This window comes from Pagrus pagrus, assembly GCF_965226575.1.
Source record: "Pagrus pagrus genome assembly, chromosome: 21".
NCBI classification, from domain to species: domain Eukaryota; kingdom Metazoa; phylum Chordata; class Actinopteri; order Spariformes; family Sparidae; genus Pagrus; species Pagrus pagrus.
Window position 1 is genome coordinate 2,846,905 of NC_140208.1, and position 22,802 is coordinate 2,869,706.

General features: G+C 40.6%; 1 protein-coding gene, 3 long non-coding RNA genes and 1 pseudogene across 5 annotated transcripts in view; all 5 read right to left on the minus strand.

Annotated features, from left to right (window-relative positions):
- The window catches only part of rpl38 (ribosomal protein L38), a 362,866-nt gene that overhangs the window by 150,098 nt on the left and 189,966 nt on the right, over positions 1–22,802 (minus strand). The window lies entirely within an intron of this gene.
- LOC311250007 lies at positions 1,815–6,302 on the minus strand. The gene is made up of 4 exons (XR_014621234.1): positions 6,155–6,302; positions 4,664–4,951; positions 4,165–4,226; positions 1,815–3,242 (listed from the first exon to the last, which is right to left on the minus strand). It is a non-coding gene; the product is annotated as an uncharacterized lncRNA (long non-coding RNA).
- Positions 7,169–10,631, minus strand: LOC311250006. Its single transcript, XR_014621233.1, has 3 exons — positions 10,093–10,631; positions 8,779–9,060; positions 7,169–8,392 (listed from the first exon to the last, which is right to left on the minus strand). It is a non-coding gene; the product is annotated as an uncharacterized lncRNA (long non-coding RNA).
- LOC311250816 lies at positions 14,455–21,049 on the minus strand. Its single transcript, XR_014621330.1, has 2 exons — positions 15,981–21,049; positions 14,455–14,811 (listed from the first exon to the last, which is right to left on the minus strand). It is a non-coding gene; the product is annotated as an uncharacterized lncRNA (long non-coding RNA).
- Positions 14,514–15,989, minus strand: LOC311250815 (outer dynein arm-docking complex subunit 4-like; annotated as a pseudogene). Its single transcript has one exon. The product of its transcript is annotated as an outer dynein arm-docking complex subunit 4-like (transcript).

Sequence of the window (22,802 nt, forward strand, 5' to 3'; positions counted from 1 at the left end):
TTGTGTCTCTAAGCTCTGATGAATAAAGACCTCTATCTTGCAGAGGTTTTTTGAAGCTTCACCACTGCTTCAGACGTAGGAGATAAACAGGATTCATCTTTCTGTGTCTCAATCAGTATTTAAGTTTGCATGCGAGGCGTTAAGTGAAAGTACAAGACGATCAAAGCGTGATTATCCTGAATTCTTGGAGTTCCCAGTCAGGCTTTATCCACCTAGTCGTTTCTGAAATGTCACTGCCACCCCCGGGGAGCCCTTTAAGAACACAGACGACCAAGAGAGAAAGCTTTTTTTTTTTTACATTTCTACACTCACTTTCCTGCTCGCTTATCTATGACAAGGTTATATGATTCTGCCTTGTTCAGCTGTCGACTGGAAAGATTAAGCAAAGCTGCGCTACAAAGCTCAGTGATAACAGTCGTGGTTAAAGAACCTGACCTGAAAACTTTTTCTTCATCTAGTTCAACATAAAGGGAAGAGACAGTCGCATGGAGGGCACTGACAAAGACGCAACAGTTACTGTTTGAAAATACCTTTTTCCTTCAGTCTCTCTTTTAAACTCCTAAACTAATTAACGTTACGACGTCTGGAACTGCATCTCTCCAGGAAAGGGGCCGAAAATTAGCGTGTCCACCCGGATGTCATCTTTCCATCGCTTGTCGATTGGAGCTGGAGCCAATAAATATCTGTGACTACTGCAGAGTAACTTGACCCGGGAATGAAAGCCAGTTTTACCACTTTCCCACCTCCATGAAGACAAAAGCCAGATACAGTGGACATTTTGTCCAGTGTGAAAGGGATTTCTATCTACCCAGCTGCTCTGTTGCTACTCTTTGCCTGATAATTTGCGTTTTCTTTAGCCATGACAGTCCAGTTTTGTTCTTGCCTGCTCTTTTTTCCGATGACCCGTCTTCCCAGTCTTCACAATAACTGTAACACTGACTTTACGTCAACTCCGTCTCCTTACGAGTCCTCCATCCTGCATTGTTCGTCCACACCCTCATTGACTCTGAATAAGAGTCATTTATAAGCATCATCAACAGTGATTGCTTCATGAGTCATACCCACTTATACGTGTGGCAGCACTCAGGAAAATGCCTTGTCTTTTCTGAATGCCTGAACATCCGAGAGCAGAAACACAATGGTCATCATTACACAGTAAACCAATTTGAGGTCGCCATCTCAGAATAAACTGTCCTTCTTCCTCGCATCTGAAATATCAGAAAGCTTTCTTAACAAGCTCCTGTTTTGTTCATTACCAGGAACACAGACACCACGACAACGAGTTTGCATGTGCGTCAAAGATTTGAGCAGCATGTGGACGGTGAATTTTCTCAAATTTACAGGCACAAACTCTCTCTTCCCACAGTGGGTCGACCTCTGCTGTCCACCCACGCTCCATCTCGCCGGGCGACATCTGAGACGTGTACTTGTGTAACAGGATCGACACCCCAAGACCCCGAGATGTCACTCATGCAGGGTGACCAAATGTCTCCTGATTTTCAAGCATTTTGTCCCTCACTGTATCATCTGTGTCCCATTTTTATTTTATTTTTTTAGTCTTGTAACATCACATTGAATATTGCTCTTTGACATCTTCCGTTAGCTTGTTGTGTTTGCACAGAGCCACTTTTTTCCAATTGACCTTGGATTAGAGTGTTGACAGCAAAGGATGTCATTTCGTTACATCATACTTGTCAAAGCGTTTTAATTAAAATACGAGTCTCTATCATTAAGGAGAATTGGATTGAATGCACGTTGTCCTTGTTACTGAAAGCTTTATTAAAGTTTTTCATTACTTCGGATGTGTCAAGTTGTTTTCCCTCCTACCATCTGGTCATCTCGCTCATCTTTCAGGAGAGGATGTTAGGGCTACATCTTATTCCTCCACACATCGTAAAGCATAAGTATCACTACTAATCATAATAATACAGTTATTTTACATCATTGAAAACCTCTCATCTATAAATACATGACGTGGATTAACTAAATACTGCAGCATCTTGATCATGAGAAGCAGAGGTGTAACGGTACAGGAACAGTCATACAAAGAAAACATCTGACAGTCACACTATGGCAATAACTTTTCTGATCCAAGCTCAAATCCAGTTTTGGTATCCAAGTATCCAATGCCTTCCATAAAACAACAGCAGAAGAAGAAAAATAAGACACAATAAAAAAGATGAAGAAGAAGACACTGACCGACCGACAGCCTGCTTCTTTCCAATCAGCTGTGCGGGAAAGTTTCAGAGAGGACGAGGACAGACAAACAAAAAGTCTAATAATTTCTCCTCGCAGGTTTTAAAGCAGCCTCTGGATGTGAAAGCAGACAGGCCCGAATACTTTACTGAAGGAACTGACATTTACATCACATTTACTGCAAGACATGCTGTGCCAACTATCTCAGGTTAAACCAGTAGGAACAAGATATTACTTTCATTATTGTTGGTTGAAAATGAGTGAAAAAAAACCCCAAAAACAGCCTTTTGCATGTGGGAGTTTTTTGTTTCTTATTTCCCCGTTGTACCAAAACACAGTGGTGGACTAAAAAATAAATACAAAGGGCACCACGTGTATGGGTAAGGGCCACGAGCGTCATGGTGTATTTATAGTGAAGAGAGGGCACTTCACTAGATTCTCCTCACTTGAAGGGCTACTAGAGTCCACCAGTGCCGAACCATGTCCCTGAAACCGAGGTATAAACCAAACCAGGACTCCTGTGTACCGTTACTCCCTCAATAAGAAATGATTCATCACATAGGCTTCCAAAAAAACCCTTTACAAAGACATGCAGGTCACAGTGACATTCGTTCATTAGGATCGCATGTCTAGTTTGTCGTACATTCAAATTACAGATACAAAGGTTGTAGATAGAAAATTATAAACTATGAAATCTCACCAAGTTTCCTTACTTATTACAAAAATAAAAGAGGAAAACAATTATCTCAAAATGAAGAAGTAGAATAATAATTTTAAGTTGTTAAAACGTTCAGCTCAGACAACTTAAATGTAATCGTCCACTTTACTTGATAATTCTGAGGTAATCAGTCTCCTGACTTCTTAAAAGTAAAGTTAATAGTGTCGTCAGCTTTGACTGATGAAATGACTTCTCTGTACAGCTTTTACATTTGTTTTTTTGTTTTTCAATGTAGATGAAATAAGGCCCATGGCTCCTTGAGAGAGTCTCCAGAAGATGCAGAGAAACAGCCTGGAAAAGCTGGTCCTGATGTCCAAGGTTAGGTCCTCTAATAAACACAAAGAACACAATATAATCAAAATAATGTAAAATGAACATATTAACATTTATTCTATTAAGTTCTGGTAAAAAATAACAATCGCTAAGAGCATATATCATCTTATATTTGAGATATTGCCATATCGTATCATCATTTTCCAAACTATTTGTTCTATACTTGTCTTTACCCACTTAATTATCATATCCACACTATTGATGATTATTGATCAGAAATCTCATTGTGTTAATATTTAGTGAAAGTACCAAAAGTCATATCGTCGCAGTATCGATATCGAAGTCGGGCCTCATTGGTCTAATATATTGTGATATTTGATTTATGAAGTGCTTTTGAGAAGATTTTTAAAATATCAAGGTTTATATATCGTATATTGTGACACGGCCTAAAAATATTGTGATGTTTTGTTAAGGCCCTGGTTTGAATGGACGTGAAAAAAAGCCAGTCACTTGTGAACACGTCCAGTTTACACGTAACATTTTGTTTTTACCTGTTACATTTTCACACGTGATTAACAATTAAAACAATACACATAAGATTCTACATGTTGGAAAAGCCAATCACACGTAAAAATGTAAATTTCACATTTCAATTTAACATTTACGCGAATAAAAAATGTGTCGTCAAAGTTCACGTGACGTTATTTTATTTTTACATTTCAAAATTTTAGTTCACAAGACATGAAAATATTCAAAGTGTAGCAGGTTAGTACTCTATCTTGCGTTGTGTCGATGAAATAATGGCGTGCACACATTTATTTCTGATGAGAAACAGAGAAATACATTATTTCACGGCCAGCTCTCAGCACAGTTCAGTACAGCACACACAGGGTCCGGTAACAGCAGACTTCTCACTAACTAATAACTAACTACCCAGAATAAAATGACAGTGAATGATAAGAAAACATCACATGTACCTGATGAGAAGCAGAAATAGATTTCTTCACAGCCAGCTCTCAGCACAGTTCAATACAGCACGCTGAAATAAAAGGACATGAAATAAACTCATCTTGCTGCTCAAACAGTTACACCACGAGGATTAGCCACGACGACATTAAGCTGACAAAGTTATCGACAACATCAAGCTAACAGTTACCAACATGTACAGCAACTTGCTCTACACACATTTCAATCATCCGACATCATCACAAACACTAGTTGTTGTCGTCGGGAACTTATCTCTCTCTCTAATGGAGACAGCAAGACAGGTAGTGATGGCAAGTGAGATCATTAACTACACTAACTCCGTTACAAAAGCACATGTGAAGTTGTGATTTCTAATGGAGAAACATTTGCTATGTGTTTGCAGTGTATATACACAGAGAGAAAAGCCTTTTAAATGTCAGGGTTATACACAGTATATTACATATTTGCATTTTATTCTGTAAACATCTCGCCTGTGAGGTCGACACTTACACACAAAGTTGCTGATGCACATCGCACACATGGTGATGCAGTTGGAGATCTCAACCGCCTCGCCGCACTCTTCGCTCATCAGACAGTCCCTCGTCTGCAAGCAGCACTTGGGACAACTGGACCCCGAGGATCGGTCTCTGTCCGACTCCGGCTCCTCTCTTCTCTTGGGCTGAGTTTGCCTCGTGTCGGGGTGCTTTTCATCCCACGCCTCGCTCACACCTTTTCCCATGATGCTTTGGCTTGTTTGACAAAGTAGAATATGATGGTTTGAGGACGGATGGATGAGATCTGTGAAGAAAAATACCACAAACCTTACATTGTGTGTGCTGCAGCTTCACTAGAGCTGAATGTTCACAGTGAATAATATGAGCCACATCATGAGGCCACTCTCGCCCTCTCAGGCTTCACTCTATCTTGCGTTGTGTAGTTGAAATAATGGCGCGCACACAGCCACTGTCCAGAATAATTACCAGAATAAAATGACGATGAATGATAAAACACATCACATGTACCCAGTGTTGGGGAAGCTACTTTGCAAGCGTAGCTTGTAAAACTACATGTAGTTCAGCCTGGCAGTAGTTTGAACAAACTACTGCTAAAAAAAGTAGCTTTAGCAACTACTTATACTCTTTATAGTCATTTAACGCAGCGTTAAATAAATCAACATATGGTGTATATGAAACAAAATATAATAGTGAGGTTAGTGACAATGCCCCCCAAAATTTGAGATACCCCTACCAGAGGTAGAACAAAACCTAACAATGCTTTTCCTCATCTCTAAGGTCTCCCATATATGAAATGGGTTCTTAGGTTAAAATATTTTACTGAAAACATTGTTAAATTGATACATATTGTTATACACCCCAAACCTAAAAAAAGAACAAAAATATAGCCTGGCCTTATGGGAGTTAAGACATATAAACTTATGTAGATTAATAACACAAGCTCTGACAGCTTTGAAACTTGACATAATTGTGGTCAGGAAGTTGATTTACCTATTAGAAAAAACTGGATGTGAATATCTTGATGTGTGTAACATATAGAGACCTATGAACACTTGCCTAAAATAAGCGGACATACAAAAAATGAATATCTATGCAGAATGTTCTCATTTACTTTGCAGTAGCTTGGCCAGGGATTGTCATAGAAACACATATGATGGCTTGTTGGAAAGATGGGGTTGTGCTAAATCCAGTGATACCAAATATGTGAATATAGCACGCATAGTGAGCATGTCACATCACTAAATGTATGAGGTGTCCCAAATGAACGAAAGTGAAACAGCTACAGTTGCACCACGAGGATTAGCCACGACGACATCAAGCTGACAGAGTCACCAGTGTACAGCAACTTGCTCTGCACACATTTCAATCATCCAACATCATCACAGACACTAGTTGTTGTCGTCAGGAACTTCTCTCTACACGTACAGCCAATAAAACACACTTATGTCCGTAAAAGCTGAGCCGAGTTGTTTACAACACAACCTACCACGCGGTCCGGTAACAGCAGACTGTTGACTAAAATTATAAATTAATTACGGGGGTGCACCCGTGAAGTCTTCAAGGGCCCGTCCGAGTGTGGCGTTCAAATAACGTAGTACATGACAGTGGCATGATATAAAATAATAGAAACAGTAATGGAGACAGCAAGACAGGTAGTAACGGCAGGGCCGTAGTCACCAGTGAGGACACCGGGGTCATGTCCTCGGTGCTTTTTTCGTTAAGTTTCGTTTCATTAAAACCGAAAGTAAACACGGTCGCGACGTGACTGCAGGTCTATTTTTAGAACGGCAATTAAATGCATCGGAGCAAAGATGCAGCGTGGTGGTGAGAAGAGGCTGCATCATCCAAGTTATCATGTGTTGCAGCAAGAAAGGCAGAGGATGATCAGGCAAAGAGGAGGAAAGGTGAGAATTGTAATAAGCTGAGAGAATGAGAAAAATAGCGAACGAGCCTACAGATGCAACAGAGAGCCAATAGAGATGCTCCACTCTCTCTCTCTCTCTCTCTCTCTCTCTCTCTCTCTTTCTCTCTCTCTCTCAAATTCAAATTCGCTTTATTGGCATGAATGTTACGAGAACTATGTTGCCAAAGCATCAAGAATCAAAGAAACAAAACAAACACAACTCACAGAATCAAATATATACAAGTAAAATAAAAAAATAAATAATAAAATAAAATAAAAAAGTATATATGCATTTATACTGTATACCCTGTGTGTGTGTGCTGATGAAGTGCTGTCTCTCTCTTATACACAGATTGGGTGTCATTAGGCAGTTACAAGTTGTTATATATAATGAAAAATATATATATACAGTTCATATGAAATGATGATGATAATAATAATAATAATACATTAAATAAAGAAATGAAAAACAACAACAATATTATATCATAGCAATAGTGGTTGTGTCTGTCTCTCTCTCTCTTTCTCTCTCTCACTCACTCACTCACTCAATCACTCACCATAGCCTATACCAAACACTTCATGTGTACAGTTACAGATCATCTTAGTTGTAGTTTTTTGTGAGGCAGCGACACCACACACACACACACACTCAAATACTTCAGTTATAGTTTTATATATATTTATTTTACGATTACAGCAACGCATTCATACAAAGACACACTAAAATAAATGTTTCATCAGCAACATGGTACTGTGTGTTTGTTTTGTTTTTTTCCGGGGGGGGGTCCTGCCGAATGTTGACCTCGGTATTTAAAAAATCCTGGCTACGGCCCTGAGTAATGGCAAGTGAGATCATTAACTATACTAACTCCGTTACACTTACAACAACAACATACAGTATCACGCGCCGTGATGCTTTGTTTGTTGAGACTTGACATCAGTAAACGCTCTGATTCATCCTCCACTTGACGAGGGTGTGTTATCTTATTGTCTGCACTTGAGAATGAGTGAAAAAAAGAGAAAAAAACAGCCTCATGCATGTGGGATTTTTCTTGTTTCTTTATTCCCCGTTGTACCAAAACACAGTGGTGGACTCAGGATGTTTGAGGGGCAAAAAAATAAATACAAAGGGCACCACGTGTATGGGTAACGGCCACGAGTGTCATGATGTATTTACAGTAAAGAGAGGGCACTTCACTAGGTTCTCCTCACTTGAAGGGCTACTAGAGTCCACCAGTGCCGAACCATGTCCCTGAAACCGAGGTATAAACCAAACCAGGACTCCTGTGTACCGTTACTCCCTCAGTAAGAAATGATTCATCACATAGGCTTCCAAAAAAAAACCTTTCCAAAGACATGCAGGTCACAGCGACATTCGTTCATTAGGATCGCATGTCTAGTTTGTCGTACATTCAAATTACAGATACAAAGGTTGTAGATAGAAAATTATAAACTATGAAATCTAATCAAGTTTTCTTACTTAATACAAAAATAATGGAGGAAAATGATTACCTCAAAATGACGAAGTAGAATAATAATTTTAAGTTGTTAAAACGTTTTTAGCTCAGACAACTTAAATGTAATCGTCCACTTTACTTGATAATTCTGAGGTAATCAGTCTCCTGACTTCTTAAAAGTAAAGTTAATAGTGTCGTCAGCTTTGACTGATGAAATGACTTCTCTGTACAGCTTTTACATTTGTTTTTTTTTTTGTTTTTTTAATGTAGCTAAAATAAGGCACATGGCTCCTTGAGAGAGTCTCCAGAAGATGCAGAGAAACATCCTGGAAAAGCTGGTCCCGATGTCCAAGGTTAGGTCCTATAATAAACACAAAGAACACAATATAATCAAAAAAATGTAAAATGAACATATTAACATTTATTCTATTAAGTTCTGGTAAAAAATAACAATCGCTAAGAGCATATATCATCTTATATTTGAGATATTGTCATATCATATCATCATTTTCCAAACTTACCAGACTGTTCTATTTGTTCTATACTTGCCTTTACCCACTTAATCATCATATCCACACTACTGATGATTATTGAAGTTTGTGAGAACGTTCATGTGACATTATTTTGTTTTTAGATCGGGTTCAGGGTTATACACAGTATATTACATATTTGCATGGCTCCATAGATCCAGCTGATAATCGGGCCGAGCAGTCCTATAAACATCTCGCCTGTGAGGTCGACACTTACACACAAACATGCGGATGCACATCCCGCACATGGCGACGACGCTGGAGATCTGAAGCGCCCGGCCACACTCTGCGCTCATCAGACAGTCCCTCGTCCGCAAGCAGCACTTGGGACAACTGGACCCCGAGGATTTGTCTCTGTCAGACTCCTCATGTCTCTTGGGCTGAGTTTGCCTCGTGTCGGGGTGCTTTTCATCCCACGCCTCGCTCGCACCTTTTCCCATGATGCTTTGGCTTGTTTGATAAAGTAGAATATGATGGTTTGAAGACAGATGGATGAGATCTGTGAAGAAAAATACCACAAACTTTACATTGTGTGTGCTGCAGCTTCACTAGAGCTGAATGTTCACAGGGAATAATATGAGCCACATCATGAGGCCACTCTCGCCCTCTCAGGCTTCAACAACACAGGCTTTGCTTACAACAACAACATACAGTATCATGTGACGTGATGCTTTGTTTGTTGAGACTTGGCAGCCAGCGTGAGATCAGTAAACGCTCTGATTCATCCTCCTCCTGGCGAGGGTGTGTTATCTTATCGTCTGCACTGCATTACTGAAACTTCAGTTTCAGGAATGTTTGCAACTACCCAGGTAACATTCCTGCATCGAACGCTTCCTTGAGGACGTTGTATAACCTCGACATGCAGTCACACACAAACAGGCCATTAAGCACAATCTTAAATGTGAAATCAATTTGACTAGACAGCCCCCATTGTACACGACTGACTCCCAGCGTGACAAAGATGTCTGTTCTCAGATAAATCTATATGTATTAGTCTTTTTTTTTTTAAAACAGCCGAGCGCAGACACATTATCTGCACTTTCATTAAAGAGAAATCATCTTCCGCAAAGTGTGAATCATTAACACCGCGGTCTAAACTTAAGTCCCTTTATGAACGCTTTATTGAGTGAAGTCACATTGATTTGACAGATTAACAATTCTTCCGCAGTGACGATCATTCCTCCTGCCAGGAGTCGAGGCCCCCCCCTCTGTTTTAACTGTCGGATACAATTGCTCCCCGCAGACATTATCAGATATTAAGTGATAACCCTGATGCTGAAATAACATCTTATCTGTGCCATCCGGTGACTGCCCATTTATTACCACTGACAGAAAATTAGATTGCTGGCATCTGGAGGGTATACTGGCATTTTGGAGCGCACCTTTTCCATCTCATTCAGCTTTCAAAACTCCATCGCTTTTCAATCATAAGTAATGAAATTCCATCAGGCGACTTGGCCATGAAAGCAACTTGGAAAAGGAGGTGAGAGACGGCCATTAAGAGTAGAAGAAAAACGAGTAATGGTCTTACCCTTTGCTTTCAGAGCAGCCTCTCTTGTCGCTTTGAATCTCTCTCTCTCTCTGTAGAGTAGACTTTCCTTAGAGGACAGGAGCGAACACACACCTCACACACCGTTATGAGCAACACACTGTCAGGGCGTTTATGTCGGCCTCAGCTTACAGGCACAGAGCAGGTGTGTATTCAGGTTGAACAGGTTCGACCAAGTGGACCGCCCTGAAAGTCTTAAAGGTGCAATAAGTAGCGCGTATAAAGTGTAAACAAGAGGTCTTCCCTGTGAAAAATATCTATAACTTGTATTGTAATTGCAACCCTGTTGAGATTTATTCATGATAAGAATATAAGTGAATAAATAAGTTCATAGTTTGATTAATAGCATTTAAGGGTAAAATGTTAAGATTCATTGACCAGCAATGAAGTTATAACATTGGGTAATGTTCACGGTTTACTGAATACAGCATTGGAAATGTTAATTATTGGTTGTGTAATAATATTTGTATGTGTATATATAAATATATATTCGCTCAGTCACAAGGTGAGTTTGTGCTGGAAATTATTCTGCTTGTAAGATTTGTCTTTACTAATAAAGTTTAAGAAAAAAATTTAAAAAAGGGACGAGTGGAGGAAGACGAGAGAGGCGGGTTGTCTGCTGGGAAGTAAAACACAAACTGTTTAATTAATGTCTACGCCAGTTTGAGTGAAATTGTTCGACCAGAACTCTTAAAGAAACTTTAATGGTGATAGAGTTCTGTCTGTTTGAGTGGACTACTCAGCACCAGAGGACAGAAAGAAGTTTAAGTTAGCTGCTGACCTAGCGGCTTTGCTAACAAGGTAGCGACCAGCGAACCTGATGAGTAAATCCTGTGTGGAGCCGCGAGACCCGACGACAAACACAAAGACCCAGACGGCGCCGGATAGCGTTGCCGAGTGGTGGACTTTGTCGAGATCGTTTCTCTTCAGCCCGGTGAATCTTCATCTCTCCTCCTGCTTCTGCCGCCTTGGATCCCGAGCGCGGGAGGCTACATCAGTTGAGTGACTGTACCAGTGTTTTGTTTTTGCCTTCGTGGTGAAGCAGCCATTTTGTTTCAGGCTGCAACGTACATGAGCTACATTCAGGCCTGCATCTTTGAACTGGCTATTTTCATTTTATTTTATCTGGGCCCATATGTTTTGAATGTGGTAAAGCTTAAGCATTCCTGTGTAAATAGTGATTTAAAAAGGAAAAAAGGTATTGCATTTAAAAGTAAATGCTTACACACACACTAGGTTAATATTGTTTGGGGTTTATTAGGAAACCCCAAGCTATTCTTGTTATTTTAAAGAGCACAGGTTAGCCACCTCTCATTATAGCCAAACACGCTAGAGAGGCACTACATAATGGTAATAGTATAATAGTTAGCAACTCTTTGTTATTAATGCTATCTAATACTATCAGCAGAATGTAAAGAAATAACACGTGAAGTTATGATTTCAGTCTTGAGTGCTTCAGCAAGACCACTTTTGTGATTTAGCATAAAATAAATCTCTAGCAGTAAAAAGCTAATGTGAGGCCACAAACAGACGGTCGGACGACTTAAACGCCGCCATCCCTCACCGTCTTGCCACAGAGTTAGGCTGGTTTTCTATAAATTAATCAGTCTACAAGATTTAGTCCACCTGTAAAGATGAACAAGTGAGTAGATTAATACTTTAGCCACTTTTTAGCAACTGCCGTTTTGAAGAGCGCTTTGTCATTTATTTGTGGGACATTTCATGTTGTGTTTCATGTCCAAGAACAAATCTCATCAGCTTGGACTTATTTTGGGCATTTAACTGAAAACCCATTGACTTTGAGACTCGTTATCTACTGAGTTTAGCATGCTAACCAGCTAGCCCACTGCTATTCCAGGTCCAAAGCTTCTGTGCTAGGGGGGTAAACACCAATACTTCCCCAGTACTCTGAGCTCCCAGTCTGGTCAACTAGCTGCATGGCTAACTGAGCTAACTAACAGCAGCTTCAGTTAGCTACAGCAAGCGGTTACTGTGGTGATATACTGATGACAGGCAGACTGAACTTATCAGTTTATATAATATTAAACACAGCAAACTCTTAACATTGTTTCTTCTATAAATCATAGTTTTTCAAATATATTGCTATAGATTGATGGATAGATATGAGTCTGAAGTGAAGTGAAATTTCAGCACTCAATTTGCATAATAATTTTTAATTAATTCATCAGAACACACAGTAAGTTGTCTCTTAATAGCCAATAACTAATGCGTTTCTCCTAAGCTGTGTGACAGAAGATGTTGCTGCGGAAATGCAATCAAGTTGTTTTAATAAATAATTACACGGAGTAATTAATTGATTAGGCAGCACATTTCACTACATGATGAACAATGATGAATCGAGAAAAGCAATTCAGGGACGCAATTAAAGCACAAATAATATGAACATATTCAAAGAATTGCTTTCCATTAAGAAAGGGAACTGCTTGGTGAGCCATTCATCATCAGTAAATGTGGCAAATGTGAAATGCATGGTAATTTATGTATACATGTTGTCTCAACAATACATCTGGACTGGTGAATAGAGAGAGGAAAAACATGCAATGGGCAATGTGTCAGACATTAAAGAATGATGTTTCCTCCATCCAAGGACAAAGTGTTGCACTTTATTATTTATTTATTTGTTATTGTAGGGCTGATCGATATTTTTTCTTCCATACAATTTGAGGAGTCGTAGCCGTTGTAGATAAAGTGCATACTTTCAGTGCCTGTGGAGAAAATGCATCAATGTCAAAACCCTACAAGGTGAGAAGCCTTTCATCTGGAGTGTAACTTAAATTCCATTGGACACTTATTTCAGTCCATTTGTATCAATTTGTTTCCCTCTCAAGGTTGTTGAGCCATTAAAACATATATTGCCGCTTCTTGTAAATAGTTGTAATCCCCACAGGAGTTTGCTTTTAAAAGCCAAAGTTAAAGCTTAAATAAAATGTCTTATCCGACACCTAAAACAAACAAACATGCATAAAAACTTTGTAGCTAGCTAGCTGCACAGGCTAGGCTACCATAAGTAATGTCCGTAAAAAGTCCCCTGCATTAATAAATGTTCCTAACTAAAAGGTACAGTGCAGCAAGTGCGACATTGACGTATTTTATATGGTTTTTACTACATATTCGCAATGAATGTCCAATATTCACTGTCTTTTTAGCTCCGTTTTGGTCTCTACCAAGAAAAAAACATTCCATTTTCTTCATCAGGTAGTCGGCTACCAGAACCAGGCGAACCGGACCTTCACCATTACATGGTTAACAATATGAAATGGTGTCTGTTTAGGCACCAAAACTACTTGCGGTGTCACGCCTTTGCTAGGATCCAAGATACAGACACCAACTGGCAGAATTAAGATGTTTATTAGAGGTTGGGAGGTGAGGGAAAGGGGGAGCGATGGGCTGGAGAGTGGGTCCAGGGGGGAAGACAGCGGCAGGGGGGCTGGAGGTGATGGCTGGGGTGGCAGGCAGACTGGAGGTCTAGAGGACGGGCTGGTGGGCAGGCAGGCGGGGCAGAAACTGCAGCAGGGAAAAGCAGCAGTTAGAATAAGAACAAAACTTGCAAGCAGAAATTCTGAGGCTTGGCTCGGCTAAAACGCGACCACGACAAACTGTTCGTACTGAGTGACGATCCGGCAGAGACGGTTGAGGCAGGACTGAAGTGCAGACTGGGTGATGAGCTGATGGGAACCAGGTGGCTTGATTGCAGCAGCAGGGCAGGTGTGGAGTGGGAGGCAGGCAGGTCCAGGAGAGGTGACAGAGTTGCGAGAGGGAGGGGGAAGGAGACATATACAAACAGGTAGAGTGACAAAACAAAACAGACAAACATGCAACACAAACTGTCATGGCGCTGGCCTTGTGACATGAGGTTTATGAAAAGATCATGATTTGGGTTAAAATTGGGGCTGTCAAAGTGAACGCGTTAATAATGAGTTAATGCAAATTTCTCTTAATGCCGTTAATTGTTTTTGACACGTGATAAACGCATGCATGTTATGACCCTTGGCCCGCTTCGTAGTTTGGGAAATCAGGAGGCGATGCAGCAGTAACACTGTGGATGGTGAGCAGAAACAAATGTCCTTGAGCAGAAATGGATGAAGAAAAGGGTCTTTCTTTTCTTAATAACCCAATATAAACTAATATTTTAACTGATTGACAGCCCTTGTTATTCACACCATACCTCTGGTAAGGTTGTTATTCTTAGATCCAGTTTTTAAACTGCTCCTCAGAACCCAGACTCTGGTCAGAGCTATCAGTTAACATCTACAGTACGTTGAAGTTACAGTTTTAAAAGAACGAATGTGATTGTCAGTTGGAAACAGGAGAATACTGATGGAATAGAGTTAATTAACACTTGTTTTATTTTTTTTAAAAATTCACTTCTAGCACAATTATAGTTTTTTTTTTATGATGTTTATTGAAATTTTAATTCAATCGTGGGAGAAACCTGAGCACCAGGAGTAAACCCACACAGACACTGAGAAAACTCCACCTTGCTGCCTGTTGACCACAGATCCTGTGGTCGGTGGTGTCGTCGGCCACCTCCTCTGTCCAATGATTGTCGCTCCAGTTTGAAGTCGGCGGCGTGTCCTTTGTCCTACCGCCTGTGACTTGACTTGACTGGACTTGACTTGAGACTCGATGACTTGAGGAGAAGGGACATCTTGGTCTTGATCTTCGTCAAACTGGAACGACCTGGAAGGAAACGAGGAGATGACCTACGACACAATTTATCAGACACTTAGTTGACTCGGTTCGACTAAAGTCGTTTGGTCTGAGTCTCAAGTCAAGTCAAGTCAAGTCAAGTCGAGAGTGGACAAGCTGTTACTGTCCACAGAGCACAGGTGGAGGGAGGATGGAGGTATGGAAGGAAAGTGGTCGAAAGAAGGGTGGAGAGAGATGGAGAAGAGGTGAAAGAGATGGAGAGATGCATTTCCTGATGACAACTCTGTGGCAATGTCATCCAGGCTCTTCAGCAGGAATTGAGCTGGTTCAGTGGGTGCAATGTGACGTGGCTTGCTACATTTCTGATGCATGCTCTTACGCTCCCTTTAGCCCGGACACCTGTCTCCAGAACTCAGTGCAGCTGTCAAGGGACGTGAGGGAGCTCTGGATGACATCCTGCAGTTTTTCACCACTCTTCGTCTTACCGTTAACCAGGGTTTCATCTTTCAGCAGGTTTTCTAGACATTTCTTGTCACTGTGAAGATTTCCCAGCAGTTGTTTGGTAGTCTTCTCATTCTTAGGGGTCTTCTTGGTCTGCTGTTTTTTCTCTGTCGTCAGATTCTGAATAGCAGTAATTGGCTGTACTCTCTCCTCATCTTTTTCGAGAAATGACAGGTCTCCCTTAATCTCCAGCTTCACGGAGGAAGGGCAGCCAACAGAGTTTTCTATGGCCTCCAGTGCTTTCTGATTACCCAATCCGAAATCCTGTATTTGTGGACGTAGCTTTTGTCCTCTTTGGTAGAACACCATCGCAAATTCAAATTCTCCCATGAAGTACAATGCCTCTGCTTTCTGGTACAAACCCTCAAAAAAGGTCTTGTCCTCTTTGAGTGAAGCCTCCGCATCTTTTAGAGCACTGTCAGATTGACCCATCTTCAAGTAACACTTGGATCGGCCAACGAAGCAGGTCTTGTCATCGGGCTTTAAAGTCAGTGCCGTTGTGTAGCTCTCTATAGCCTTTTTATACTCTCCTTTAAGGTACAGCCAGTTCCCATTGGCCATTAAAGTGGAGAAAACGCCCTTCGGCTTTTGACCTTCGTTTTCCCAGCTCAAGCCTGACATTTTTAGGCCAACTTTTTGGTCTAATCAAAAGAAAATCAACTGTAAGACTGTAACTGTGTCCTGTAGACTGTTGGTACCTGTTGTAGACTGTTGGTATCTGTTGGTATCTGTTGTAGACTCGTATCCGTAGATGATCGTCTCTCTAGTTGCTCCTACTCCACAGAGATCAGCAACACTTGTGTGCAGCTTATATAGGTTACTCGGTGTTCTGAGTTCTAAAGTCCTCCATCACGACTTGATGCAGCTTTGATCCAACATTCTTTAGCTTTGATCCAACATCTTTTAGCTTTGATCCAACTTTCTGTGGCTTTGATCCAACATTCTGTGGCCTTGATCCAACAGTCGGCATCATTCAAACATGGCTGAAGTTCTCCAGAGAGCCCCTGGTATTTGAAAATCAACAATGGGGCCAAATATCCAAACTCCCCTGTCCATCAGAGATACTCGAATCTCTAGTGAATGATCAGTTGAAGGCATTTCCATCCAGAGCTTCCATCCTGAACCCTTTTCAGTCTGTCTTTAGAGCGGGCTGTCACTTTGGTTTTAAATGACATCGTATCAAACACTTTCTGCCGCTCTTCATTGCCCTTTCTAAGGGGTTTGATACTGTCGACCACTGCCTACTCCTGCAGAGGCTACATGACATTGGATTTGGTCTTTATGCTTGTAAATGGTTCAGGAACTACACTGTTTCAAACATGTTATTAATAAAATGAACATTATAGAAAAAACACAACGAAACCTTTGAAGAAATGTGTTTTTATCAACTTTCTAGCAAATTAGAAACTAGTCAGCAGCTTTACTGTTGTAGCGCCCCTTTGCTGTTCTGGCAATTAATAGGGGTAGCTGTTTACTTTGTCTTTTGACCTTGTTATAGTTACTATATAGCAAGACTATTCTGACTTAATGACAATTACTCACCTTTAAATGACAGCTTTAAACTCACTGTATTTTAGTCACACAAAGTACTAAAATAAACGTTTTCTCTCTTGTCCAGAACTAAAGATATGCCTTAAGCCTTAACTTCAAATAAACCATTCAACTGCCAATGATATATATTTAACAATTTACTTAGTACCAAAATATACACATCTGCACACACAAAAAAGTAGTTTTTTCAGTTCTCTGGTAGTTATTTTTACTTCAATACCTCAAAAGTCCTTCATGTGAAAACCAAAACAAAAATATTCAGTTTCAAAGACCATTAAACAAAAACCTTCAATCTTACAATCTATAGCCGGCAGTTCTTTAACTTCAATAATACTATGGGTACCCAATGAGTTACCAGATCAAACGTTGCAGGCCTGATGGAAGCTTGGGATCGTAGAAACAAAGAACAAGATGTCCACTGCGCTCCAATGCTGAGAGAAACAATGGCCGCCGCCCTCACCGAGAGCGCGCCGATCCGTGAAAAGAAGAGACGTCCTCAGTACAGCTCACCCGAGATGTCTGGCGACCGGAGTTCTCCGCTGTCCACTGGATACCTCAGTCCTTTGGTCTCGGTGTAGTTAACTTAGCAGTCCGGACGATGTATATCCAATGTGTCCGAGCAGGCTACACTTGTACAAAGTCTGTGGCTAATAAGCTTAACAAAACACAACTACACCGCTGTACAATGTTCTCGTAAGAGACACTGGTCGTCTGTCTACAAACATTTACAGTAGTAATGTCTAACCGGACGGGTTGTCCACGTCAAACTATAGCAGTGCTATGGAGCATATCACAACCTGTCGTCTCACTGTCGTTTCTCTTCTCCCTCTCTCGACCCTTCACTTCCATCGGATTGGCTCAGAAAATAAACGTAAAGCAAAACTATACTTTTCTCCTAGTTTTCAAAATAAAATATTCTTAACACATTTCCATCATCATGAACTTGATAGTTAAGAAAACAAAATACATTTTACCTCAAGTAAATAGCCCAATACTTGAACTTAACCATGAAATCCTATTTCTTCTACACCATATGCAATATGCAACCTCTGAATATTTTTTAACCTTTTAAATCCTATTTATTCTATTTATGAATCTATGAACTTTTATATTCTAGGCCTAATTTTCCATAGGGCTACACTGTGAAGGCACCACTTGACTGCAATGAGAGTATAGAGAGTCCAGCAGTCAAAGGGGAGAGACGAATACATTTCTGAATTAAAGAAGATAATTTATCAAGTCAAGAAAGTCGCGGTTTGTCATGAATAAAGTTAAAACAGCATCTAGTTTTGTGTTAAACGCTCAGTGATGTATATCGTCACCAACACCTACACTGTCGCCAACTCGGCACAATAAAACTGACCATATCAACAACTGCAGTTCAGTGAAAGGGTATTTTATCAGTCCTGCAAGTAAACTAATACACAGGGCAAACTCTACAATGTTTAACTTCTCATGTGTCATTGTATTTATACAGAAAGAGACTTGTATTACTTATATTTAGGTTTTCATGCCTGCACAGGTTTTTACCATGCACCGTGGTTTAAAACTTGTGCAATGTGATGTGCAATAAGAGTCGACAGAGAAGCAGAGAAGCTTTTCGATGCTAATACAATGAGCGGCGGCGATCCTCGTTCAGAACAGATTAAAAAACGTGCGATTCATTTGCAATTAAACATTGTTACGTAGTAGTGTGAGTGCCAGTATGTTATGTTACGTAGGTTAGAGTCAACACTGACTTTTGGTTTCACGTGGGACACGGACAGCGGTTTCCCGGCTGTTGCTGGAAACGGTTGATTAAAGTGGTGAGCGTAAACCAATACGACCAAAATAACGAGCTGACAGATGCTGAAAACAGACAGCAGCTCCCTACGTGACATCTACTGTATGTTATCTGGTGCTTGAGGAGACGGTGATCCACGTGGACCCCGGCTCAGTTGAAGCAGCTGTTGAAAACAAGGATCCATTTTGCTGAAGTGCCCTCAAACAATACACTAATTTCTAGTTTCTGATGATGGGGAACAAAAGGGAGAGGGGGGAAGGACGCCATGTTGTCGAGCTTAGCAACCAAACGTTGTCGTATTATTTTAACACAGTGAATCGATTCACACGGAGATGCACTAATTAAACAAAGCAGCAAAAGCACTGGGATTTACACCTTCATTAGTTTTAGCTGCATATTGAAAGTTTTTTTTTTTTTTTAGTGAAGCAAATCTCAAAATCCATTTCAGATTTTAATTACTTTATCACGATGTTAGTCATGTACACAGTAACAACATGCACATTTCAGCTCTTAACTGCTTCTAGGAAACGTATTCCCGAGGTGACGAGTTTCATTAACACCTATATGAGGGATATTTTGCTCATCAGCCAAAAGAAAATTGGAAATCAGAATTATTATTTGACCGCCACCAGGCTGTAAAAAATGATACGAATTTTTAAATGGCAAAAAAGAAGACGCAGCAAAACTAGTGAGTGCATCCATACCGCTTGGTTTAATCAGCGCTGTGTGTGCCAGCAGGACATGATATGGCATTTGCATTTTCACTTCCTCCGTTTTTTTGTTCTTTGTCTCTATAGTTGCTTTATTACTCAAGCAGCCGATATATTTCAATATCTGGCAGAAACATGACAAGTAGTCCATCTCTCCAGAGCTCGTCCGTGCAGCCCCGACAATCCCAGGATGCACTCTGTCAGCTGTTATTGTACACAGTCGCACGTAACTGTTTTGCAAATTGTTCAAACACTTCTCATCTCAAAACCAACTATTTTTCAGGGGCTGTTGAAGTGTATCTACAGCCAGCCCCGCAAGAAAGTGTTGAGCTGTGATGTTAAAGAAGTGGATGAAGGCAGAATATGTGCTACCCTTGACAGTGCATTATTCTGGTTGATGGTGCGCCTGTCACCTTGATCCATTGAACAATGAACGCTGCACAAGATGACAAGAGAACTCTGCCTCAAATCTGGTTTGCGGTTGTCCAAAAAAAAAAAAAATCTCAACTTTACAAAAGTGTGACAAGTTTTTCATCTGCGCTCGTCTGTCGGAGTGTCAGGAATGAATGTGGGCCACTACTGTGCCGCTACGTTGAGCGAGATCAGAACGGTACAACTATTATTTAACTGGTACTATATAAAATGCTCATATAGGATCAGTGCTTTTTTATTATTATTATTTTGACCCATTTTCACCCTGAAATTCTGTTGAGCAGATCAGTCCAGAGACACCTGAACTTGAAGTGTTGTTAAAGGATCGTTTACAGTGAACAGCGTCCTCATGCACAGCTCAGGCGATGCTTTCAGTGACAGAAAATGAGTGAATAAAAAAAATGGGAAGAAAGGACTCTGCTGATTATGCACCAGAGATCTTTTTAAAGGTCATAAATGACTGAACGACAGATCATTTGCACCGCTAATTAAATCTTTTTGTATTATGTTTTTGAAGACGTCTACATCTTGTTCCTCGGCTGTTGAATCACCCACTGTTGTTGTCCTGTTGGATTCATGTTAAATTAGGTTTAGGCACTGAAGAGAGTTCACCAGGGTTTAGAGAAGGCTTTCATTTAAGGTTAATGAACCTTCATAACCAGGTGGGTATTACTGTAACTATAATGATGATCAGGAAACAGCTTTCAATGTGAAACAGGAAACAAACGGCATTTTTCAGTGTTCAATTTTGCCCTTTTGGTCGACTCATCCATCCACCCGAACCTCCTCCCCCACCTACGGACCCTGTTGCTCTATAACATCCCAGGTACCATTAAAGTGTTTGGACTAAAGCAGCCGTCCTCCTGATGAATTCTCAGCTGTCTGAAAATATTTATTTCAGAAGATAAAAGTTTAATTCTGTTTCCTCCGGAGAGTTTCCTCCTTGTCCTGTCGAATTTGTACTGTAACTACAGCTTTTAGTGTCGCTGCTTGAATGCACCACGATATTTGTCACTGCACACATAGAAAAGATGACAGAAAGCAGCTTCTCTAATAGAGATAGCAGGGCGCCATCAATGCACCTGATCACACATCATTTTAGGCGGACGCAAGTACATTTGCTATTTACACGACGTGGGTGCTGGGCATGAAAATAACAAGCGCGTTTGCTTGAAACTTGTACTGTCACTTTGCAACGGGCTTCATAAAGAGCTCATAAAGTTAAATTCAGTCAGCCAACCCCCACACATCACAGCAGGGAGCTGCAATACCTTTGTTATAGGGGAGCTTATACTCTCATGGATTCTTGGGTGGTGGCGGTGAGAATATATAAAATGTATACGTATATTTATCTTAATATATATATTATTTCTATGCAATAAGTGTGCCGTGTGGGTGTGATGGCAGACTCGCAGGCTTTGTGTCATTTTTATCTCGGTGCTACACTAAGTGGCTGTGAACCCAGGTGACATCTTTGTTTTTCTCTCTAAGAGGTAAGTCTATTTCTGTTCAGTAATATCCTTTCACCATGTTCAATGTGATGATGCCTTCAAGAGCACGAAATGTTTGACACTTAATTCCACAACCGATATTGGTACTTCTGCATGGTTTGATACTGATACCCCGCTTCTTTAAATATAGCTTTTGCCGTGAGAGAAGAAGATAAAGCTCACAACACCTGAATTTTTCACATTTTTCAGTGTCTGTACACATCCGGCACAAACTAATTAAGTGTGATTTGCTATAGCTGAGCACGGTCTCAAGTGTTTATTGTCGGTTGATTGTCATGCTAGAAACGATTCAGCAGAGAGCCGCCATAACTCCGGCGCTACTTCAGAACCTCGGCTTAATTTAAAATGGTTATTTTCTCGTGTTATTGGCTTTTCTGTGCGGAAATTTGTTCTTATTTCATTCCACTTTCTGCTTCTCGTTTTTAATAAATTGAAAATTTCGAGGAATTAAACAGAGGGAATGTTCATGAGCTCTATTCTCCATCTGACAATATGCTTCCTTTTCTCACGGTGTCACTCCATCTTGCTGTTGTTTGCTCGCTATCTCATATTTTTCTGTGTACATAACACATCTGCAGTCATATCCAGTATATACTTGCACTTTGTAAAGAAAACATGTGTGAAACAGCAGCCACATTCATCTGCACATGTATAGTGTATAGACTGTGTTGCAGGCTCGGGAGCATTGGCAGCCAAACATGCAGATGTGACCTTGGATCATCCCTGAGGGGACGAGGTGCTCATAAATCCAGCTATTATGCCATCATGCCGACTCTATTAATTCTGCTGCAACACAAATGTGAAATACAACCAGGACATTTTAGGGTTATGACAGGTAACCTAAAAGGTGACACGTTAGATAATGTTGACGTAAAGCTGGATCAGAAAGAATGATAAGCTCTGTTGATGGTAGTTAGATCTGCCGTAATAATGTCTCAGCCAGATATTATTTACATCGAGGAAACGTTGTATCTGCACGGTTAACCTGTTTTCATGAGCATGTTGCTGTGATATAAACTCAGCGAAACTCATCTGTGGCAGTCGCCCTTACTGCCCTCATCAAACAGAGTTTATAATGCAGATTATTCCTGCTGATTGGCAAAAAGACATCGTTGCATAAAAGCTGAGAAACAAACAGAAGTTGATGAGAGAAGCTGTTCTTCTCAACAAAATATTATAGTTGAATGGAAACTGGACAATAAAATGGATCTGTGTCTAGGGAAGAGAGGAATTTTGCGAGTTAAACGGCGGATTATCTGGGCGCAAAATGTAAAGAGGTGGTATTCAGACTGTGGATTAGTCGTGTGTGTGTTTCGGGCAGAACATAAAGTGTCGTCTCCCGTTCCCTTTGAGATCCAGGTGGACCAGGGCCTGGCACATATTAACCAGTGGCATTCGTCTTCGTTGAGGGAAAAGGATGTGATCCTCGGCTGCTGGACCCTCTGCTCCGCCATTACACAATCATCTGTCCCATCAACAACTCTGTTTTACTGCATATTAAAAAATAATCTACTATTAAACTGAGGAGGAGGA